The sequence below is a fragment of the Oncorhynchus gorbuscha genome, linkage group LG10, assembly GCF_021184085.1.
Source record: "Oncorhynchus gorbuscha isolate QuinsamMale2020 ecotype Even-year linkage group LG10, OgorEven_v1.0, whole genome shotgun sequence".
NCBI lineage: Eukaryota > Metazoa > Chordata > Actinopteri > Salmoniformes > Salmonidae > Oncorhynchus > Oncorhynchus gorbuscha.
Window position 1 is genome coordinate 54,187,833 of NC_060182.1, and position 21,591 is coordinate 54,209,423.

Below are 21,591 nucleotides of genomic sequence, written 5' to 3' on the forward strand. Positions count from 1 at the left end.
CCAAGCCAGAGTGAATCTATCAGCCTATCATTCAATCACCTCTCAGGGGTCCTAGCTGGCTGGACGCTTTACACAACAACATGCTGTGGCGGAAGACACAAAACATGACCTCATAGCTGTAAAGTCTGTTAACTGAGGTGTTTCTTGTTGCATCAGTGAACATCGTTAGATAGAAGCACATCCATAGATGTTTATCTTTGGTTCAGCATGAGTATGACTGTATACTGTGTGATATAAACATGTCCTGTATACACTAGTGTTACAGATACAGGTATCCTGTGTGTGTATCCTGTGTGTGTATTTCTTTTCTCTCCTTCTCCCCTCACAGGTGGCATTCATCATTCCCCAATCAGTCATCAATCAGTCGCTAATCAGAAGACACACCTCCTCCTGTTTCCATTACCCTATCACATTCCATTTCCCTTGGTTTAAAAACTCTGTCTGTTGTTTGCTCTAAAGTGCCATCTCTCTGTCAATCTCTCGGTAGTTCTCTGGTTTTGTTTTCACTACTACATGTCACTTTGTCCCCCACCTGTGAGTATTGTTTTTGTTATTTTTGATGGTGGGAAAAGGGGGTACTAAGACCAGTCGCCCATGAGCATACACTACCCGTAGGTAAACTTTGTTTAAAAACACTAGTTAGAACTGGGCGGACCACGCACTGTATTTTGTTTAGTTAGTTAGCTATATTGAAGTAGGTTAGTCTAGCTTAGGGGTAATTTTGCATATTTGTTTCTTTCCTTGGGTTGAGCTCAGCCCCCCCGCCCCCTTTTACCGTGTGTTTGCAAATAAACCCTGAGTGTTTGTCGGTAGATATTAGTTGTCTGTGGTTATTTCGTAATCACCGTTACTTTGTCACTATTACACTTTGCATGAGTTATGTTACAGGTCTCGATACCACCCCCCTAGACTTGCTGTTACAGTAGGCCTATTGTGAATCAAAAATGTGTTGTGTGGCCAGGAGCGTTTATGATCCGGAGTTCGGTATGGTACTGTTTTATGCACTGTTTGAGGACAATTGCATGACCGAGGTCACTTGGGGTTCACTCAACCATTTACTGGGCAGACTATTTTTATGCCCCAAGCGTCTTCTCTCTTTTTTTTCATCCGGTTCTTGTGTCTTTGTTTCTGTCAAAAGGTGTTCATTATTGCTAAATTCATTTTGTTTGGCAAAGGGATGTTTTTTCAGAGAAGGTCAAGGTAAACACCATTTGTGTTTGGCCCTTGGTACAATGTCATTTAAGCTGGCGTTCCGAATCGCATATAATTAAAATGGTGTTTCTAAAGAATTTAGACTCAGTTTTAGTGATGTGACGGTTTTACTAGAATATGCCATATCCCAGCCCCTGTTAGGCCCAGATTTTCCCGTGTTTTAAATATTTCCAGCTGAGGTTGGAATGATACTGAGAAATTGTGATGGGATGGAATTTTAGCCTGCCTGAAGACCTCTCTGCCAATAACAGCTGGTTTTCAGGTTACATTCCTCTCATTAGGCTTTTCCAATTAATCCCCTCACTTAGACCAGTCCTAGCAAAACTCTTGCTTGAGAAATTGCTCTTTGCTATGGTCTCAACAAAGGGTATGGTTCGGGTACAGCATTGTTCCCAGGGGTACAAAAATATCAAAATACACAATGTACTTTCAGAGGTACACCTCATATGGTACTGTTCATACCATTTTAGGGTACATGGGCCAATCTAGTACAATGGTACATTTCTGCACCCAATATTTTTAATTTAAAAAAGGTACAATCATTACATACGCGCAAAAACCACCCATCCTACTTCCGTTGCCGACAGATGGCCGCCTCGCTTCGCGTTCCTAGGAAACTGTTATTTCTTACATTAGTACCCCAGGTCATCTTAGGTTTCATTACATACAGTCGAGAAGAACTACTGAATATAAGATCAGTGTCAACTCACCATCAGTACGACCAAGAATATGATTTTCGCGACGCGGATCCTGTGTTCTGCCTTTCAACCAGGACAACGGAATGGATCCCATGCGGCGACCCCAAAAAAACGACTCCGAAAAAGAGGGAAACGAGACTGTCTTCTGGTCAGACTCCGGAGACGGGCACATCGTGCAACACTCCCGAGCATTCTTCTCGCCAATGTCCAGTCTCTTGACAACAAGGTTGATGAAATCCGAGCAAGTGTAGCATTCCAGAGGGACATCAGACTGTAACGTTCTTTGCTTCACGGAAACATGGCTCACTGGAAAGACCCTATCGGAGGCGGTGCAGCCAGCTGGTTTCTCCACGCATCGCGCCGACAGAAACAAACATCTTTCTGGTAAGAAGAGGGGCGGGGTCGCATGCCTTATGGCTAACGAGACATGGTGTGATGAAAGAAACATACAGGAACTCAAATCCTTCTGTTCACCTGATTTAGAATTCCTCACAATCAAATGTCGACCACATTATCTACCAAGAGAATTCTCTTTGATTATAATCACAGCTGTATATATCCCCCCCCAAGCAGACACATCGATGGCTCTGAACAAACTTTATTTGACTCTTTGCAAACTGGAATCCATTTATCCGGAGGCCGCATTCATTGTAGCTGGGGATTTTAACAAGGTTAATCTGAAAACAAGACTCCCTAAATTTTATCAGCATATCGATTGCGCAACCAGGGGTGGAAAAACCTTGGATCATTGTTACTCTAACTTCCATGACGCATATAAGGCCCTGCCCCGCCCTCCTTTCGGAAAAGCTGACCACGACTCCATTTTGTTGATCCCTGCCTACAGACAGAAACTAAAAAAAGAAGCTCCCACGCTGAGGTCTGTCCAACGCTGGTCCGACCAAGACTGCTTCCATCACGTGGACTGGGATATGTTTCGTATTGCATCAGATAACAACATTGACGAATACGCTGATTCGGTGTGCGAGTTCATTAGAACGTGCGTTGATGTCGTTCCCATAGCAACGATTAAAACATTCCCTAACCAGAAACCGTGTATTGATGGCAGCATTCGCGTGAAACTGAAAGCGCGAACCACTGCTTTTAATCAGGGCAAGGTGACTGGTAAGCTGACCGAATAGAAACAGTGCAGCTATTCTCTCCGCAAGGCTATCAAACAAGCTAAGCGTCAGTACAGAGACAAAGTAGAATCTCAATTCAACGGCTCAGGCATGTGGCAGGGTCTATAGTCAATCACAGACTACAAGAAGAAAACCAGCCCAGTCACGGACCAGGATGTCTTGCTCCCAGGCAGACTAAATAACTTTTTTTGACCGCTTTGAGGACAATACAGTGCCACTGACACGGCCTGCAACGAAAACATGCGGTCTCTCCTTCACTGCAGCCGAGGTGAGTAAGACATTTAAACGTGTTAACCCTCGCAAGGCTGCAGGCCCAGACGGCATCCCTAGCCGCGCCCTCAGAGCATGCGCAGACCAGCTGGCCGGTGTGTTTACGGACATATTCAATCAATCCCTATACCAGTCTGCTGTTCCCACATGCTTCAAGAGGGCCACCATTGTTCCTGTTCCCAAGACAGCTAAGGTAACTGAGCTAAACGACTACCGCCCCGTAGCACTCACTTCCGTCATCATGAAGTGCTTTGAGAGACTAGTCAAGGACCATATCACCTCCACCCTACCTGACACCCTAGACCCACTCCAATTTGCTTACCGCCCAAATAGGTCCACAGACAATGCAATCTCAACCACGCTGCACGCTGTTTGTCGACTACAGCTCCCACAAGGGTGCGTTCTGAGCCCTCTCCTGTACTCCCTGTTCACCCACGACTGCGTGGCCTCGCACGCCTCCAACTCAGTCATCAAGTTTGCGGACGACACAAGTGGTAGGCTTGATTACCAACAACGACGAGACTGCCTACAGGGAGAAGGTGAGTGTCTTCGGAGTGTGGTGTCAGGAAAATAACCTCACACTCAACGTCAACAAAACTAAGGAGATGATTGTGGACTTCAGGAAACAGGAATCCACATCGATGGAACAGTAGTGGAGAGGGTAGTAAGTTTTTTTTAAGTTCCTCTGCGTACACATCACAGACAAACTGAATTGGTCCACTCACACAGACACCATCGTGAAGAAGGCGCAGCAGCGCCTCTTCAACCTCAGGAGGCTGAAGAAATTTGGCTTGTCACCAAAAGCACTCATAAACTTCTACAGATGCACAATCGAGAGCATCCTGTCGGGCTGTATCACTGCCTGGTACGGCAACTGCTCCGCCCACAACCGTACGGCTCTCCAGAGGGTAGTGAGGTCTGCACAACGCATCACCGGGGGCAAACTACCTGCCCTCCAGGACACCTACACCACCCGATGTTACAGGAAGGCCATAAAGATCATCAAGGACAACAACCACCCAAGCCACTGCCTGTTCACCCTGCTATCATCCAGAAGGCGAGGTCAGTACAGGTGCATCAAAGCTGGGACCGAGAGACTGAAAAACAGCTTCTATCTCAAGACCATCAGACTGTTAAACAGCCACCACTAACATTGAGGTGCTGCTGCCAACAAACTGACTCAACTCCAGCCTCTTTAATAATGGGAAATGATGTCAAATATATCACTAGCCACTTTACACAATGCTACCTAATATAATGTTTACATACCCTACATTATTAATCTCATATGTATATGTATATACTGTACTCTATATCATCTACTGCATCTTTATGTAATACATGTATCACTAGCCACTTTAACTATGCCACTTTATTTACATACTCATCTCATATGTATATACTGTACTCGATACCATCTACTGTATCTTGCCTATGCCGCTCTGTACCATCACTTATTCATATCTTTATGTACATATTCTTTATCCCCCTACACTTGTGTGTATAAGACAGTAGTTTTGGAATTGTTAGTTAGATTACTTGTTGGTTATTACTGCATTGTCGGAACTAGAAGCACAAGCATTTCGCTACACTCGCATTAACATCTGCTAACCATGTGTATGTGACAAATAAAATTTGATTTATATTTCCCAGCATGCTCTAAAGCAGGATCGTTTTTTGAATTGTTTCTGTGTATTTTTGCGTGTACATTGATGATCTCATGCTACATAAATATCACATTTTTCTAATCCAATCTGTTAGTAGTTGGATTTATTGCACCCGTTAATACATACATTTTTCTTACCTTTTACGTTATTCTAAATTCAGGTGATTTAAAAGTTAACCAATTTGGATATCCTAAATCTGTCTGGAATATAATAAGAATGACATGTCACTTTGCAACCATGAGTTTCAGACCATTGTCTTGGAGTAAAACTTGGCTGTCAAAGAATGGCATTATGGTATACACTGAGTGTACAAAACATTGGGAGCACCTGCTCTTTTCATGACACAGACTGACCAGGTGAATACAGGCGCAAACTATGATCCCTTATTGATGTCACTTGTTAAATCCACTTCAAACAGTGTAGAGGGAGGGGAGGAGACAGGTTAACTGACTTGCCTAGTTAAATAAAGGTATATAAAATTGTTTTTTGAAATTGGCAAATCGGCACCCAAAAATACCAATTTCCGATTTGTTAACTTGAAATCGGCCCTAATTAATCTGCCATTTCGAATTAATCGGTTGACCTCTATGTACCGACATTTGTTGTTTTTTCTCAAATCTGCGATCTTGACACAACACGCTGCATGATTTACAACTGTCCCATTGACGGAACGCCGATCCTGATCGATGTCTTGAGATGTTGCTTCAATATATCCACATCATTTTCCTGCCTCATGTTGCCATCTATTTTGTGAAGTGCACCAGTCCCTCCTGCAGCAAAGCACCTGCACAAAATGATGCTGCCACCCCCGTGCTTCACAGTTGGGATGGTGTTCTTTGGCTTGCAAGCCTCAACTGGCCAAACAGTTCTATTTTTGTTTCATCAGACCAGAGGACATTTCTCAAAAAAGTATGATCTTTGTCCCCATGTGCAGTTGCAAACCATAGTCAGGCTTTTTTATGGTGGTTTTGGAGCAGTGACTTCTTCCTTGCTCAGCAGCCTTTCAGGTTATGTCGAGATAGGAATCCTTTTACTGTTGCTATAGATAATGTTGTACCTGTTTCCTCCAGCATCTTCAGAAGGTCCTTTGCTGTTGTTCTGGGATTGATTATGCACTTCACACCAAAGTATGTTCATCTCTAGGAGACAGAAAGCATCTCCTTCCTGAGCGGTATGATGGCTACGTGGTCCCATGGTGTTTATACTTGCATACTATTGTTTGTACAGATGAACGTGGTACCTTCAGGCGTTTTGAAATTCCTCCCAAGGATGAACCAGACTTGTGGAGGTCTACAATTTCTTTTCTGACGTCTTGGCTGATTTCTTTTGATTTTCCCATGATAGTTTGTTAACAAGAAATTTGGGGAGTGGTTGAAAAACGAGTTTTAATGACTCCCAACTTATGTGTATGTAAATGTCTGCCTTCAACTGTATATACTATGGAACGCCGTTTGGGTCTTTGAGTGTCAACAGATACAGTAGCACTGTCAAAGCTGTACAAAAGTCGGCAAACAATTAAACATTGGCCACGAATGACGTGTTTACAATACCACGTTGGTAATAAAGCATAATTTGTCCAACTTCTGGGATAGCTACCTTTAGCTTGGTACCTAGCTAGCAACTATACAACCAGCCTGAAAACAGTGACCCATAGAAACTGCAGTGATTTTCATTATTCTTAGCAATGATTTAGGAATCCTTGTAAGTATTAGCTTGTTTGCCACTTGTTGTTCGCCTATTGAAATGTAACTTCAGTTAATGAAAATAAATGGCTAGCCAGCTACTTAACCTTGTTGCCCTAAGCTAACATTATAAGCAGCCAGCTAGCTTAATCTGGCTAGTGAGGCTCGACCGGACCGTGTTGTGTTGAGAAGCTAGCCACAATAGTGGACTTTGCGGTTTGCCTACCAAAATAAAGGTATGTCATTGACAGTGATGCAAATGAATACAAATAGTAGAATTATACCGAACTTTTATTTTGAAGGCTAACGGCAAAGTCCACTATTGTAGCTAGCTTCACATAGATCGGTCTGATCACCATTAATCAAATAAGAACTGTCTTATAAATTAGGGATATTTTAGATGACAGCTAGCTAACTACAGCAACTGAAACAGATGTCATGTTGCTATGTTTTTGGCGAAGAACATTGTTTGCATCCATGAGCTAGCTAGTTTTTTTTAATGACCAGCACTGTAGGTAGGCGAGACAACTTTACCTGCATCATCGCATACGTACCGATGAATCGTTGTGACATCTGAAATACTAGTGAGTGTAATCAATGTGTAATAACTCGTTAAATTATTAAGTGATGTGCAGTCATATTCAGGTCCTGATTGGTCAACAAGCTTATTTGACACACAGACCCAAACGGCGTTCCATAGAAATCCTGATTGAGAATGAAACAAATGAACAAATGAAAAACGAAAGAGCACAGCATGTGAAAGAAATGGGTTTTGATTATGTTTATTGGTAATGGTGACATGCGTAAATGCCAACAACTTTTTGGTCAGTGTGGTGTGTGTGTGTGTAACCTTTATTTCACTAGGCAAGTCGGTTAAGAACAAATTCTTATTTACAATGACGGCAAGGTCAACGCTTGGCCAATTGTGCGCCTCCCTATGGAACTCCAAATCACAGCCAAATGTGATACGGCCTGGATTCGAACCAGGGACTGTTACGCCTCTTGCACAGAGACGCAGTGCCTTAGACTGCTGTGTCCATGTGTTTGTGTGCGTTAACACATAAAAGGCCACTAAAATGTTAAATATCGGTTATCGGTATCGCATATTTTGGCAAGGAAAGTATCACATCGGTCAAATGTCATATCGATGCATCACTAGTCTTCATAGTAAGACATCAAATGTAATGGTTAAACAAACATATTACCTTTTAAATGTGGAATGAACACAACCAGTTCACTGTGCACTAGCGTCATTTGATGAATGGAAAGAGACATCTGTTACAAAACACCCACACATTTTATGACATTGGGTGATACGTGACAGCCACATGGATACTTTTTTTTTAAACCATGACACCGATGTGGGGGTGTTTGTTTAATCTGGAATATGCTTTTATTTTATTTTTTTACCACTGTAGCAGTACAAATGCAATTTTAAACAAATAGAAAGGTTCAATTAAGAGTTATGTAAAGACCACCCCCCCCAAAGCTTGATTTTGCTGTATTTATGGGGACTCATATATAATTCACATGGTCTGAGACCCACCTGAGCCCCTTGTAATTTGCACTCTGGGTGTGTCCCATATTGCACCATTTTCCCTAGTGTACTACTTTGACCTAGGCACATTTGGCTTTAGTCAAAATTAGTGCACTATGTAGGGAATTGGTTGCCATTTGGGATGCATCCTCAGTGATTAGGTTAAATCAGTTGCTTACATTATAAGAAACAACCTTGGACTAGGGTAGTTCTTAACTTTAATATGAATGCCCCTTTGTGATGGGCTACTTTCCAGCTCAGCTAGTTTCTGTAAACTATTAGTCAGCTAATGAACACCACTTTCCCATGCAAGGTCATTTCAACCTTTTAACACTACATTGAATGCAGAAACGTAACATACTTGCAGAAATATATATATTTTTTAACAACATAAGCTGAACTTTTAACTTTAAATCCAATTAAATTTATTTATAATGCCCTTTTTACATCAGCAGATCTCATATAGCACTTATACAGAAACCCAGCCTAAAACTCCAAACAGCAAGCAATGCAGATGTAGAAGCACTTGATCCCTATCAGCATAAGGTGTTCAAAACGCTACGTAGCAGGTGTCATTATTGGGTATCATGTCACATAACATACTGTACGTATAGATTGCATTTTGATTACTGTTACAGTGCTATTTGGTGGTTAATTGGATTCGTCCTGACGTTCCTAATTTTTTTTTTTTTTGGGGGGGTTGTTTGTACTTTTAACATCAATAAAACCGAGCCATATTGTAGGTCTTGTGTCATACTTAGCCATATGAAACTGGACTTTTCCTTGTCCTACCTCATCAAAAGCATTCTAGTCAGCAAATATTTCTCAATGGTTTTGCATTGACCATCTATTGTATACTTGCTCTTGCAAGTAATTTGGTAATCAAGACACAACCTAGCAAATACAAACCACCATAAAACATTGTCTCAACGTTGACCCTCACAACTATGAATCAATGTGCCATTGCTACTTTGTAACAACAATTGTAAGTCCTATTGTGACTTTGTAAACCATCGGACAACAGTTGAGTTATTAATGTTTGTCAAGAGACATAAACAAGAAGAACAATGGGTGAAATGTGACGGCAACAACTCTGTGACAGACAAATCTCATTCACTGTATGTAAAAGTCTTTCACCTGTATTTTTCCACTTGGCATAGAAGTTCATCCGTGCCATTATACATTTCCGGGTACAGTGTTAGCCTTAGATATTACATAAAAGCCATTATTTTCCGTGGTCCTTATAGGGTTATGATGAATAACTTCTGATTATTCTCCAAATAAATAGTCTCTTTCTGGATCTATTTCCAGCCGCTGCCTTTGTTAAGTTGCTGAATGGTCTCTCAGCACAACATCCACCCATATTAATTAAACTAAGGTTGCGACACAGATGGCACTCTAATTTCTTCACAGTGCACTACTTTACACTCATAGGCTTTGGTCAAAAGTAGTGCACTATATTCTCACACCCTGATCAGTTTCACCTGTCTTTGTGATCGTCTCCACAACCTCCCGGTGTCGCCCATTATCCCATGTGTATTTAGACCTGTGTTGCCAGTTCAAGCTAACCAGCTCTTGCTTTTTCCAGTTTCTCTCTTCTCGCCCTCCTGGTTTTGACCCTTGCTTGTCCTGACTCCGAGCCTGCCTGTCTGACCACCCTGCCTGCCCCTGAGCCTGCCTGCCGACCTGTACCATTGCCTCCCTCGGGATTACCGACCTCTGCCTTACCCTGAGTCGGTACTGTTGCCCCACCTCTGGTTTACCAACCCCTGCCTTGGCCTGTCTATTGCCTGCCCTTGTTGGAATATTAAATATATTATGTGGGCTAGGCGTCTGACAACTTTAGGTGAAATTGGATGGCGCGCAATTCAAATAAATAATCATAAAAATTATGGATAAACATTTAGATGCATACTAGGGTCTTATATCAGTTAACTCTTTTGGGATAGGGGGAAGCATTTTCACTTTTGGATGAATAGCGTGCCCAGAGTGAACTGCCTCCTACTCTGTCCCAGATGCTAATTTATTATGATTATTTATTATTGGATAGAAAACACTGACGTTTCTAAAACTGTTTGAATGATGTCTGTGAGTATAACAGAACTCATATGGCAGGCAAAAACGTGAGAAATTCAACCAGGAAGAGGGAAATCTGAGGTTTGTAGTTTTTCAAAGCTGTGAATACACAGTGTCTATAGAGTCAAATTGCACTTCCTACGGCTTCCACTAGATGTCAACTGTCTAGAACCTTGTTTCAGTCATTTGCTATAAAGGAGGGACACATGAGACCTGTTTGAGTCTGTGGTCTGGCAGAGTGTCTCAGGTTTGACGTGCGCTCTCAACAGAGTAAGCTCTCGTTCCAGTGCTTTTCTTCAGACAGAGGAATTCTCCAGTTGGAACATTAACATTAACATATTGATGTTTTACGTTAACATCCTAAAGATTGATTCCATACATTGTTTAACTTGTTTCTATGACCGGTAAGGGAACGTTTTGAGTTTTTGTCTCGACGAAGTGCTCCTACCTCATGAAGATGGATTACTGGGCTGAACACGCTAACAAAAAGTGTCTATTTGGACATAAATGTAACTTTATGGAACAAATCTGTCATTTATTGTCGAACTGCGATTCCTGGGAGTGCCTTCTGATGAAGTGGATACGAGGGGGACGAGTGGAAGACCACCTTCAACATGGCCAGCGGCCACTACGAATATCTGGTCATGCCCTTTGGCCTCACCAACGCCCCTGCGTTGTTCCAGGCTCTGGAGAATAATGTTCTCCACGACATGCTGATCTGGTTCGTCTTCATTGATGACATCCTCGTCTTCTCCCGCTCCCTCCAAGAACACGTGATCCATGTCCAGCAGGTATTCCAGTGGCTTCTGCAGAACCAACTGTTCATTAAGGCAGAAAAGTGGGAGTTCGATTGCTCCACCATTCCGTTTCTGGGCTACATCATCTCTGTTGGGAGTGTCAAGATGGATCCTGAGAAGGTGAAAGTGGTGGTGGATTGGCCTCAGCCTACGTCCAGCTGCAAAGCTTCCTGGGGTTCGCCAACTTTTATCGCTGCTTTGCCGGGTTACAGCACCCTGGCTTCCCCACTGTCTGCCCTCACCTCTACCAAGGTTCTGTTCACGTGGTCCTCCGCCACAGACCGGGCATTCAGGTACATTTAAAAAAAAATGTATTTTACTTTACCTTTATTTAACTAGGCAAGTCAGTTAAGAACAAATTCTTATTTTCAATGACTGCCTAGGAACAGTGGGTTAACTGCCTGTTCAGGGGCAGAACGACAGATTTGTACCTTGTCAGCCCGGGGATTTGAACTTGCAACCTTCCGGTTACTAGTCAAATGCTCTAACCACTAGGGTACACTGCCGCCCCCCACGACATTAATTCACCATGGCTCTGATCCTGCTTCATCCAGAACCTCCCTGTCAGTTCGTGGTGGAGGCCGATGCTTCGGATGTCGGAGGAGGGGCTGTTTGATTCCAACGTTCTGCCCTGGACCTTATGTTGCATCCCTGTGCCACCTTCTACCAGCGCCTCAACGCAACGGAGAGGAATTACAATGAGGGGAATCGGGAGCTTCTCTTGGTGAAGATTGCATTGGCGGAATGGAGGCACTGGCTCGACGGGGCGGAACATCCATTCATTGTGTGGACCGACCACAAAAACCTGGAAAATCTCTGCTGCGCCTCAACTCCAGGCAGGTGAGATGGGCCCTGCTGTTTATCCAGTTCAACTTTTCCCTCTCCTACTAGCCAGGGTCCAAGAATGTCAAGCCAGATGCCCTGTGTCGCCGCTATAACCCCATGGCTACCACCCCGGAGCCTGAGACCATCCTTCCCATCTCATGCCTGGTGACAGCACTCAGCTGGGTTATTGGGAAACAGGTCCGGGAGGCACAGCAGTCCTAACCAAACACTAGGGGGGGGAGATAACCGGATGTTCGTGCCTGACGCTGTCCGCCCCGCGGTCCAGGAGTGGGCCCATTCCTCCAGGCTTGCCTGCCACCTAGGCTACTGGCAGACCCTTGCCTTCATGAGGCAATGCTTTGGGTAGCCTACCATGGTTCCGGACATTGCCACCTTTGTCGCCGCCTGCACGGTCTGTGCATTGAACAACACCCCTCGACAAGCTCAAGCTGGCCTTCTCCAACCTCTGCCGATCCCTCATCGCCCCTGGTCTCACATCTCCCTGGGCTTTGTCACGGGTCTCCCCCCGTCTGATTGCAACACCGCTATCCTGGCCATGGTGGATTGCTTTTCCAAGTCCGCCTTCTTCATTCCTCTCCCCAAGAGACGGCCCAGCTCATGGTGCAGCATGTCTTCCGGATCCATGGACTGCCTGTGGACATGGTCTCCGACCGCGGCCCTCAGTTCTCGTCCCGGTTCTGGAAGGCGCTCTGCACCCTCTTTGGGTTGTCGGCCAGCCTGTCTTCCGGGTTCAACCCCCAGTCTATTGGCCAGTCAGTGAGCCAACCAGGACCTCGAGATAACCCTGCGCTGCCTGGTCTCTGCCAACCCAAACACCTGGAGCCAGCAGCTGCTGTGGGTGGAATACGCCCGCAACACCCTTTCCTGCTTTGCCACGGACCTATCACTGTTTGAGTGTTCCATGGGGTAACAGCCCCCACTCTTCCCTGAGCAGGAAGATGTCTGCATACCTTCTGCCCAGATGTTTGTCCGCCACTGTCATCGTACCTGGAGGAGAGCCCGGTCGGCCCTCCTCAAGACCACCTCCAGGTATCGACGACAAGCGGACCGCCATCGGACCCCGGCATCATCTCGGGCAGAAGGTATGGCTATCCTCCCGGGATCTGCCCCTCCTGGTGGAATCCCATAAACTCTTACATTGTAAATGGTGCTGCTCATTGACTGTAAACATAATTGATAATTTATTGACTTGATTAGTGTCAACAACGCAGCCACTGCCAGCTAGCCTACTTCAGCAGTACTGTATCATTTTAATCATTTTAGTCAATAAGATTCTTGCTACGTAAGCTTAACTTTCTGAACATTCGAGACGTGTAGTCCACTTGTCTTTCCAATCTCCTTTGCATTAGGGTAGCCTCTTCTGTAGCCTGTCAACTATGTGTCTGTCTATCCCTGTTCTCTCCTCTCTGCACAGACCATACAAACGCTCCACACCGCGTGGCCGCGGCCACCCTAATCTGGTGGTCCCAGCGTGCACGACCCACGTGGAGTTCCAGGTCTCCGGTAGCCTCTGGAACTGCCGATCTGCGGCCAACAAGGCAGAGTTCATCTCAGCCTATGCCTCCCTCCAGTCCCTCGACTTCTTGGCACTGACGGAAACATGGATCACCACAGATAACACTGCTACTCGTTCTGCTCTCTCTTCGTCCGCCCACGTGTTCTCGCACACCCCAAGAGCTTCTGGTCAGCGGGGTGGTGGCACCGGGATCCTCATCTCTCCCAAGTGGTCATTCTCTCTTTCTCCCCTTACCCATCTGTCTATCGCCTCCTTTGAATTCCATGCTGTCACAGTTACCAGCGCTTTCAAGCTTAACATCCTTATCATTTATATCCCTCCAGGTTCCCTCAGAGTTCATCAATGAGCTTGATGCCTTGATAAGCTCCTTTCCTGAGGACTGCTCACCTCTCACAGTTCTGGGCGACTTTAACCTCCCCACGTCTACCTTTGACTCATTCCTCTCTGCCTCCTTCTTTCCAATCCTCTCCTCTTTTGACCTCACCCTCTCACCTTCCCCCCCTACTCACAAGGCAGGCAATACGCTCGACCTCATCTTTACTAGATGCTGTTCTTCCACTAACCTCATTGCAACTCCCCTCCAAGTCTCCGACCACTACCTTGTATCCTTTTCCCTCTCGCTCTCATCCAACACTTCCCACACTGCCCCTACTCGGATGGTATCGCGCCGTCCCAACCTTCGCTCTCTCTCCCCCTCTACTCTCTCCTCTTCCATCCTATCATCTCTTCCCTCTGCTCAAACCTTCTCCAACCTATCTCCTGATTCTGCCTCCTCAACCCTCCTCTCCTCCCTTTCTGCATCCTTTGACTCTCTATGTCCCCTATCCTCCAGGCCGGCTCGGTCCTCCCCTCCCGCTCCGTGGCTCGATGACTCATTGCGAGCTCACAGAACAGGGCTCCGGGCAGCCGAGCGGAAATGGAGAAACTCGCCTCCCTGCGGACCTGGCATCCTTTCGATCCCTCCTCTCTACATTTTCCTCTTCTGTCTCTGCTGCTAAAGCCACTTTCTACCACTCTAAATTCCAAGCTTCTGCCTCTAACCCTAGGAAGCTCTTTGCCACCTTCTCCTCCCTCCTGAATCCTCCCCCCCCCTCCTCCCTCTCTGCAGATGACTTCGTCAACCATTTTGAAAAGAAGGTCGACGACATCCGATCCTCATTTGCTAAGTCAAACGGCACCGCTGGTTCTGCTCACACTGCCCTACCCTGTGCTCTGACCTCTTTCTCCCCTCTCTCTCCAGATGAAATCTTGTGACGGCCGGCCGCCCAACAACCTGCCCGCTTGACCCTATCCCCTCCTCTCTTCTCCAGACCATTTCCGGAGACCTTCTCCCTTACCTCACCTCGCTCATCAACTCATCCCTGACCGCTGGCTACGTCCCTTCCGTCTTCAAGAGAGCGAGAGTTGCACCCCTTCTGAAAAAACCTACACTCGATCCCTCCGATGTCAACAACTACAGACCAGTATCCCTTCTTTCTTTTCTCTCAAACTCCTGAACGTGCCGTCCTTGGCCAGCTCTCCCGCTATCTCTCTCTGAATGACCTTCTTGATCCAAATCAGTCAGGTTTCAAGACTAGTCATTCAACTGAGACTGCTCTTCTCTGTATCACGGAGGCGCTCCGCACTGCTAAAGCTAACTCTCTCTCCTCTGCTCTCATCCTTCTAGACCTATCGGCTGCCTTCGATACTGTGAACCATCAGATCCTCTCCACCCTCTCCGAGTTGGGCATCTCCGGCGCGGCCCACGCTTGGATTGCATCCTACCTGACAGGTCGCTCCTACCAGGTGGCGTGGCGAGAATCTGTCTCCTCACCACGCGCTCTCACCACTGGTGTCCCCCAGGGCTCTGTTCTAGGCCCTCTCCTATTCTCGCTATACACCAAGTCACTTGGCTCTGTTATAACCTTACATGGTCTCTCCTATCATTGCTATGCAGACGACACACAATTAATCTTCTCCTTTCCCCCTTCTGATGACCAGGTGGCGAATCGCATCACTGAATGTCTGGCAGACATATCAGTGTGGATGACGGATCACCACCTCAAGCTGAACCTCGGCAAGACGGAGCTGCTCTTCCTCCCGGGGAAGGACTGCCCGTTCCATGATCTCGCCATCACGGTTGACAACTCCATTGTGTCCTCCTCCCAGAGCGCTAAGAACACCCTGTCGTTCTCAACTAACATCAAGGCGGTGGCCCGTTCCTGTAGGTTCATGCTCTACAACATCCGCAGAGTACGACCCTGCCTCACACAGGAAGCGGCGCAGGTCCTAATCCAGGCACTTGTCATCTCCCGTCTGGATTACTGCAACTCGCTGTTGGCTGGGCTCCCTGCCTGTGCCATTAAACCCCTACAACTCATCCAGAACGCCGCAGCCCGTCTGGTGTTCAACCTTCCCAAGTTCTCTCACGTCACCCCGCTCCTCCGCTCTCTCCACTGGCTTCCAGTTGAAGCTCGCATCCGCTACATTTACATTTACATTTAAGTCATTTAGCAGACGCTCTTATCCAGAGCGACTTACAAATTGGTGCATTCACCTTATGACATCCAGTGGAACAGCCACTTTACAATAGTGCATCTAAATATTTTAAGGGGGGGGGTGAGAAGGATTACTTTATCCTATCCTAAGTATTCCTTAAAGAGGTGGGGTTTCAGGTGTCTCCGGAAGGTGGTGATTGACTCCGCTGTCCTGGCGTCGTGAGGGAGTTTGTTCCACCATTGGGGAGCCAGAGCAGCGAACAGTTTTGACTGGGCTGAGCGGGAACTGTACTTCCTCAGTGGTAGGGAGGCGAGCAGGCCAGAGGTGGATGAACGCAGTGCCCTTGTTTGGGTGTAGGGCCTGATCAGAGCCTGGAGGTACTGAGGTGCCGTTCCCCTCACAGCTCCGTAGGCAAGCACCATGGTCTTGTAGCGGATGCGAGCTTCAACTGGAAGCCAGTGGAGAGAGCGGAGGAGCGGGGTGACGTGAGAGAACTTGGGAAGGTTGAACACTAGACGGGCTGCGCTACAAGACCATGGTGCTTGCCTACGGAGCTGTGAGGGGAACGGCACCTCAGTACCTCCAGGCTCTGATCAGGCCCTACACCCAAACAAGGGCACTGCGTTCATCCACCTCTGGCCTGCTCGCCTCCCTACCACTGAGGAAGTACAGTTCCCGCTCAGCCCAGTCAAAACTGTTCGCTGCTCTGGCCCCCCAATGGTGGAACAAACTCCCTCACGACGCCAGGACAGCGGAGTCAATCACCACCTTCCGGAGACACCTGAAAACCCCACCTCTTTAAGGAATACCTAGGATAGGATAAGTAATCCTTCTCACTCCCCCTTTAAGATTTAGATGCACTATTGTAAAGTGACTGTTCCACTGGATGTCATAAGGTGAATGCACCAATTTGTAAGTCGCTCTGGATAAGAGCGTCTGCTAAATGACTTAAATGTAAATGTAATTGTTAACAGTGCAGCAATTTCAATGTAAATGGTGTGAATGTTTCTAAACACAGATGGTTATCCTGTGTGAATGTAAATGCTGTGTCAATCTAGACAAGGTCGGCAAATGGTTCAGAATAAGCCAAACACCTGCACTTCACATTTCCATATTGTAAAACACATGTCATATACAGTGTTAATGTTTCTGATCACTCTGTTTGAGTTACAAAATGACATGGTGTAGATCTGGGTTTTCTGAACAGATTGAGCCTGTTTGTCTACTTTTAGGAAAATTCAAGCGTACACGTGAGCGTATTCATGACTGTTTTCTGTGCTCCTGTTTCTTTGAATCTCTTATTTTTACCAAGCTAGCAATAAAACAAGCTTTCCAATTATGCCCACCTGACCCAGATTGCGATTTATAATGGGCTGTTTTGAATTGCGTAAATGCCAATATTAGCCTCTCTAGGGTAGGGGGCAGCATTCGGAATTTTGGATGAAAAGCATGCCCAAATTAAATGGCCTGCTACTCGGGCCCAGAAGATATGATATGCATATAACTGGTAGATTTGGATAGAAATCAAAATTGTTAACCTCTTGGATTTAGGGGGCGCTATTTTAATTTTTGGATGAAAAAGAACTTTCCCGTTCTAAAACAAGCTATTTTGTCATGAAAAGATGCTCTACTATGCATATAATTGACAGCTTTGGAATGAAGACACTGACGTTTCCAAAACTGCCAAGATATTGTCTGTGAGTGCCACAGAACTAATGTTACAGGCGAAACCCAGATAAAAATCTAACCAGGAAGTGCCACATTTTTTAAAAACCGCCTCATGCCAATGACTACTTATATGGCTGTGAATGAGCTACGAATGAGCTTAGGTTTTCCACGTCTTCCCCAAGGTGTCGACAGCATTGTGGCGTCTTTTTAGGCACTTCCATTGAAGAATGGCTGTAAGGGACCATATATAGCATGTGGTCACATGGTGTCTCCTGCAGAAAACCTTGCGTAAAATACTGAGGTAGCCATTTTTCCAATCGCTTTTTATGAGAAACCAATTGTCTCGATGGATATATTATCGAATATTTATATGTTAAACACCTTGAGGATGGATCCTAAACAACGTTTGCTGTGTTTCTGTTGATATTATGGAGCAAATTTTGAAAAAGGTTTGGCGTTTTATAGTTGTAGCATTTTCCGGATGATTTCTCAGCCATGCATGATGAAGAAACGAGAGCTATTTCGCCTACAAAAATAATATTTTGGGAAAAAGAACATTTGCTATCTAACTGGGAGTCTCCTGAGTGAAAGCATCTGAAGTTCTTCAAAGGTAAACAATTTAATTTGGTTGCTTTTCTTATTTTCGTGAAAATGTTGCCTGCTGCCAGCAGAGCCTAGCATAGCATTATGCCATGATAAACTTACACAAATGCTTGTCTAGCGTTGGCTGTAACGCATTTTGAAAATCTGAGATTACAGTGTTAACAAAAGGCTAAGCTTGTGTATGAATATTTTCATTTCATTTGCAATTTTCATGAATAGGAAAAGTTTCTAGGGGTATTTATGTCCGTTGCGTTATGCTAATGCGTTTGAGGCTATGATTACACTCCCGGATATGGGTTTGCTCATCGCAAGAGGTTTTAAAATAGTGTGAGTATAACAGAACTGATTAAGCAGGCGACAACCTGAGAAAGATCCATTCAGGAAGTAGTTTTTGTTTTTGTTTTGTAGTTTTCTATTCAATGCCATTACACTATCCATTGACTTAGGACTCCATTTGCAGTTCCTATGCCTTCCACAACAGTCTTTAGAAATCGTTTCAAGCTGGTATTTTTTTTATTTTTACATTTTTTTATTTTATCCCTTTTTCTCCAATTTTGTGGTATCCAATTGTTTTTAGTAGCTACTAGCTACTATCTTGTCTCATCGCTACAACTCCCGTGTGGGCTCAGGAGAGACGAAGGTTGAAAGTCATGCGTCCTCCGATACAGAACCCAACCAAGCCACACTGCTTCTTAACACAGTGCGCATCCAACCCGGAAGCCAGCCGCACCAATGTGTCGGGGGAAACACCGTGCACCTGGCAACCTTGGTTAGCGTGCACTGCGCCTGGCCCGTCACAGGAGTCGCTGGTGTGCGATGAGACCAGGATATCCCTGCCGGCCAAGCCCTCCCTAACCCGGATGATGCTAGGCCATTTGTGCATCGTCCAACGGACCTCCCGGTCGTGGCTGGTTGCGACAGAGCCTGGGCACGATCCAGGGTCTCTGGTGGCACAGCTGACGCTGCAGTACAGCGCCCTTAACCACTGCGCCACCCGGGAGGCCACAGGCTTGTATTCTTAAAAATGAGGGAGTTAGACCAGTGAACGAGTGGACCCTAAGTGTTTTTTTTTGTTTTTTTTTCAGGCGCATGTGCATTTCTTGTTTACCTTTTTTATATTGATGACGTTATTGTCCGGTTGAAATATTATAGATCATTTAGGCTAAAAAACAACCTGAGGTTTGAATAAACATCGTTTGACATGTTTCTATGAACTTTACGGACACAATTTGGATTTTTTGACTGAGTTTGAGCCTGTGGATTAGTGAAGAAACCTTGTTAACAAAACTGAGGTTTTTGGATATAAAGAGACTGCATCGAACAAAAGGAACATTTATTGAGTAAATTAATTAACCTCTTGATTCTAGCCATCGGGGATCATGAATACAGCCTCAAGCTCATTACCGTAACGTTAACTATTCATGAAAATCGCAAATGAAATGAAATAAATATGCTAGCTCTCAAGCTTAGCCTTTTGTTAACAACACTGTCATCTCAGATTTTCAAAATATGCTTTTCAACCATAGCAAAACAAGCATTTGTGTAACAGTATTGACAGCTAGCGTAGCATTCAGCGGGCAACATTTTCACAAAAACCAAAGCATTCAAATAAAATCATTTACCTTCGAATAACTTCAGATGTTTTCAATGAGGAGACTCTCAGTTAACTAATGTTCAGTTTTTCCTGAAAGGTTCTTTGTGTAGGAGAAATCGCTCCGTTTTGTTCGTCACGTTTGGCTACCAAAAGAAAAAAAAGAAAATTCAGTCATCAAAACGCCAAACTTTTTTCCAAATTAACCCCATTAATGTCGACTGAAACATGGTAAACGTTGTTTAGAATCAATCCTCAAGGTGTTTTTCACATATCTCTTCAATGATATCGTTCGTGGAAGTCTCCCCTCTCCTCTGAATCACATGGCTGAATGCGTGCAGCTGAAGATTACGCACCAATTTCGACAAAGGACACCGGGCGGACACCTGGTAAATGTAGTCTATGGCCAATCTTCCAATGATATGCCTACAAACACGTCACAATGCTGCAGACACCTTGGGGAAACGGCAGAACGTGTAGGCTCGTTCAGGGCGCATTCACAGCCATATAAGGAGACAATGGGAAAACAGAGCTGAAATGTTGCTAATTTCCTGTTTGAAGTTTCATCTTGGTTTCGCCTGTAGCATCAGTTCTGTGGCACTCACAGATATTATCTTTGCAGTTTTGGAAACGTCAGTGGAAACGTCAGTAATTTGCAAATATTTGTTTTCTTCTCATTTTGTCTATCATAGGTGAAGTGTACCTATGATGAAAATGACAGGCCTCATCATTTTAAGTGGGAGAACTTGCACAATTGGTGGCTGACTAAATACTTTTTTTGCCCCACTGTACAATGAAGATCTCTGAAGTTATTTCGATTTTTACGAATTATCTTTGAAAGACAGGGTCCTGAAAAAGGGACCTTTCTTTTTTCGCTGAGTTTAAGTGTGCTTGTTTTAGTTCCTCAGGCACAGCTATGAGAGCAAAAAAAAAATGTTTAAATCACCTTAACGTTGAAGACTTAAAAAACGTTTTACCCCTTGTCTCCCCAATTTCGTGATATGCAATTGGTAGTTAGTCTTATCCCATCGCTGCAACTCCCGTATGGACTCGGGAGAGGGCGAAGGTCGAGAGCCATGCGTCCTCCGAAACATAACACAACAAGCCGCACTGCTTCTTGAGACACTGCACCACTCGGGAGGCCCTCAGACTCTTCTGAGTCATAAAAGTTTACTGAAATGACTTAGGAACTGTGCACACTTTCAAGAGGTGTGTGGCCACTTGGAGACACCAGTTAGTCATTTCCCTCAAACCCTTTTCTTATTATGCACCTACCCAAAATTCCTATTGCATTTGACTGTGATAAAAAGGGTCCTGATTGCTTAATAACCCTTTCATGATACAATGACCCTGACCCCATTTATCAAGGGTAACAGAGATTGAACACCCTTGCTGCTTTTCAGAGTCAGGGGTCGTTTAGATGCATACCAAAGGTGGCTATCTTGATATAGAATACAAATTAAATTGTTACATTTGAGCCAGGCATCACAACGCACATTTTTCTCAAATCGAAAAACACTTCATGTATTTGCATTCGACAGTGCCTGATGCATCCTGAAAACGATTGGACAAATGTGCTTGTGAATTATTTAACTGAGATGATGAATATGTTTGTTCTTGATTACTACTGAATCGCTTGTGGGCTCCAGCTTTTTTGTCTCGATTCCACTTTTTTATTGCCTGGTTCCTCTAGGGTAAACTCATCCACTGTCCTCTGATGGAGCCACACTGTCAAATATATACAGACAGACAGATGAGTAGTGAGTCCTCTTTGACAGACAGAGGAGACAATACAAGATGTAGATCGGATA

The 21,591-nt window shown here is 45.0% G+C and overlaps 1 protein-coding gene across 1 annotated transcript in view; it reads right to left on the reverse strand.

Moving 5' to 3' along the window:
* LOC124046905 overlaps positions 1-21,591 on the reverse strand; it is a 287,212-nt gene that overhangs the window by 19,325 nt on the left and 246,296 nt on the right. The window lies entirely within an intron of this gene.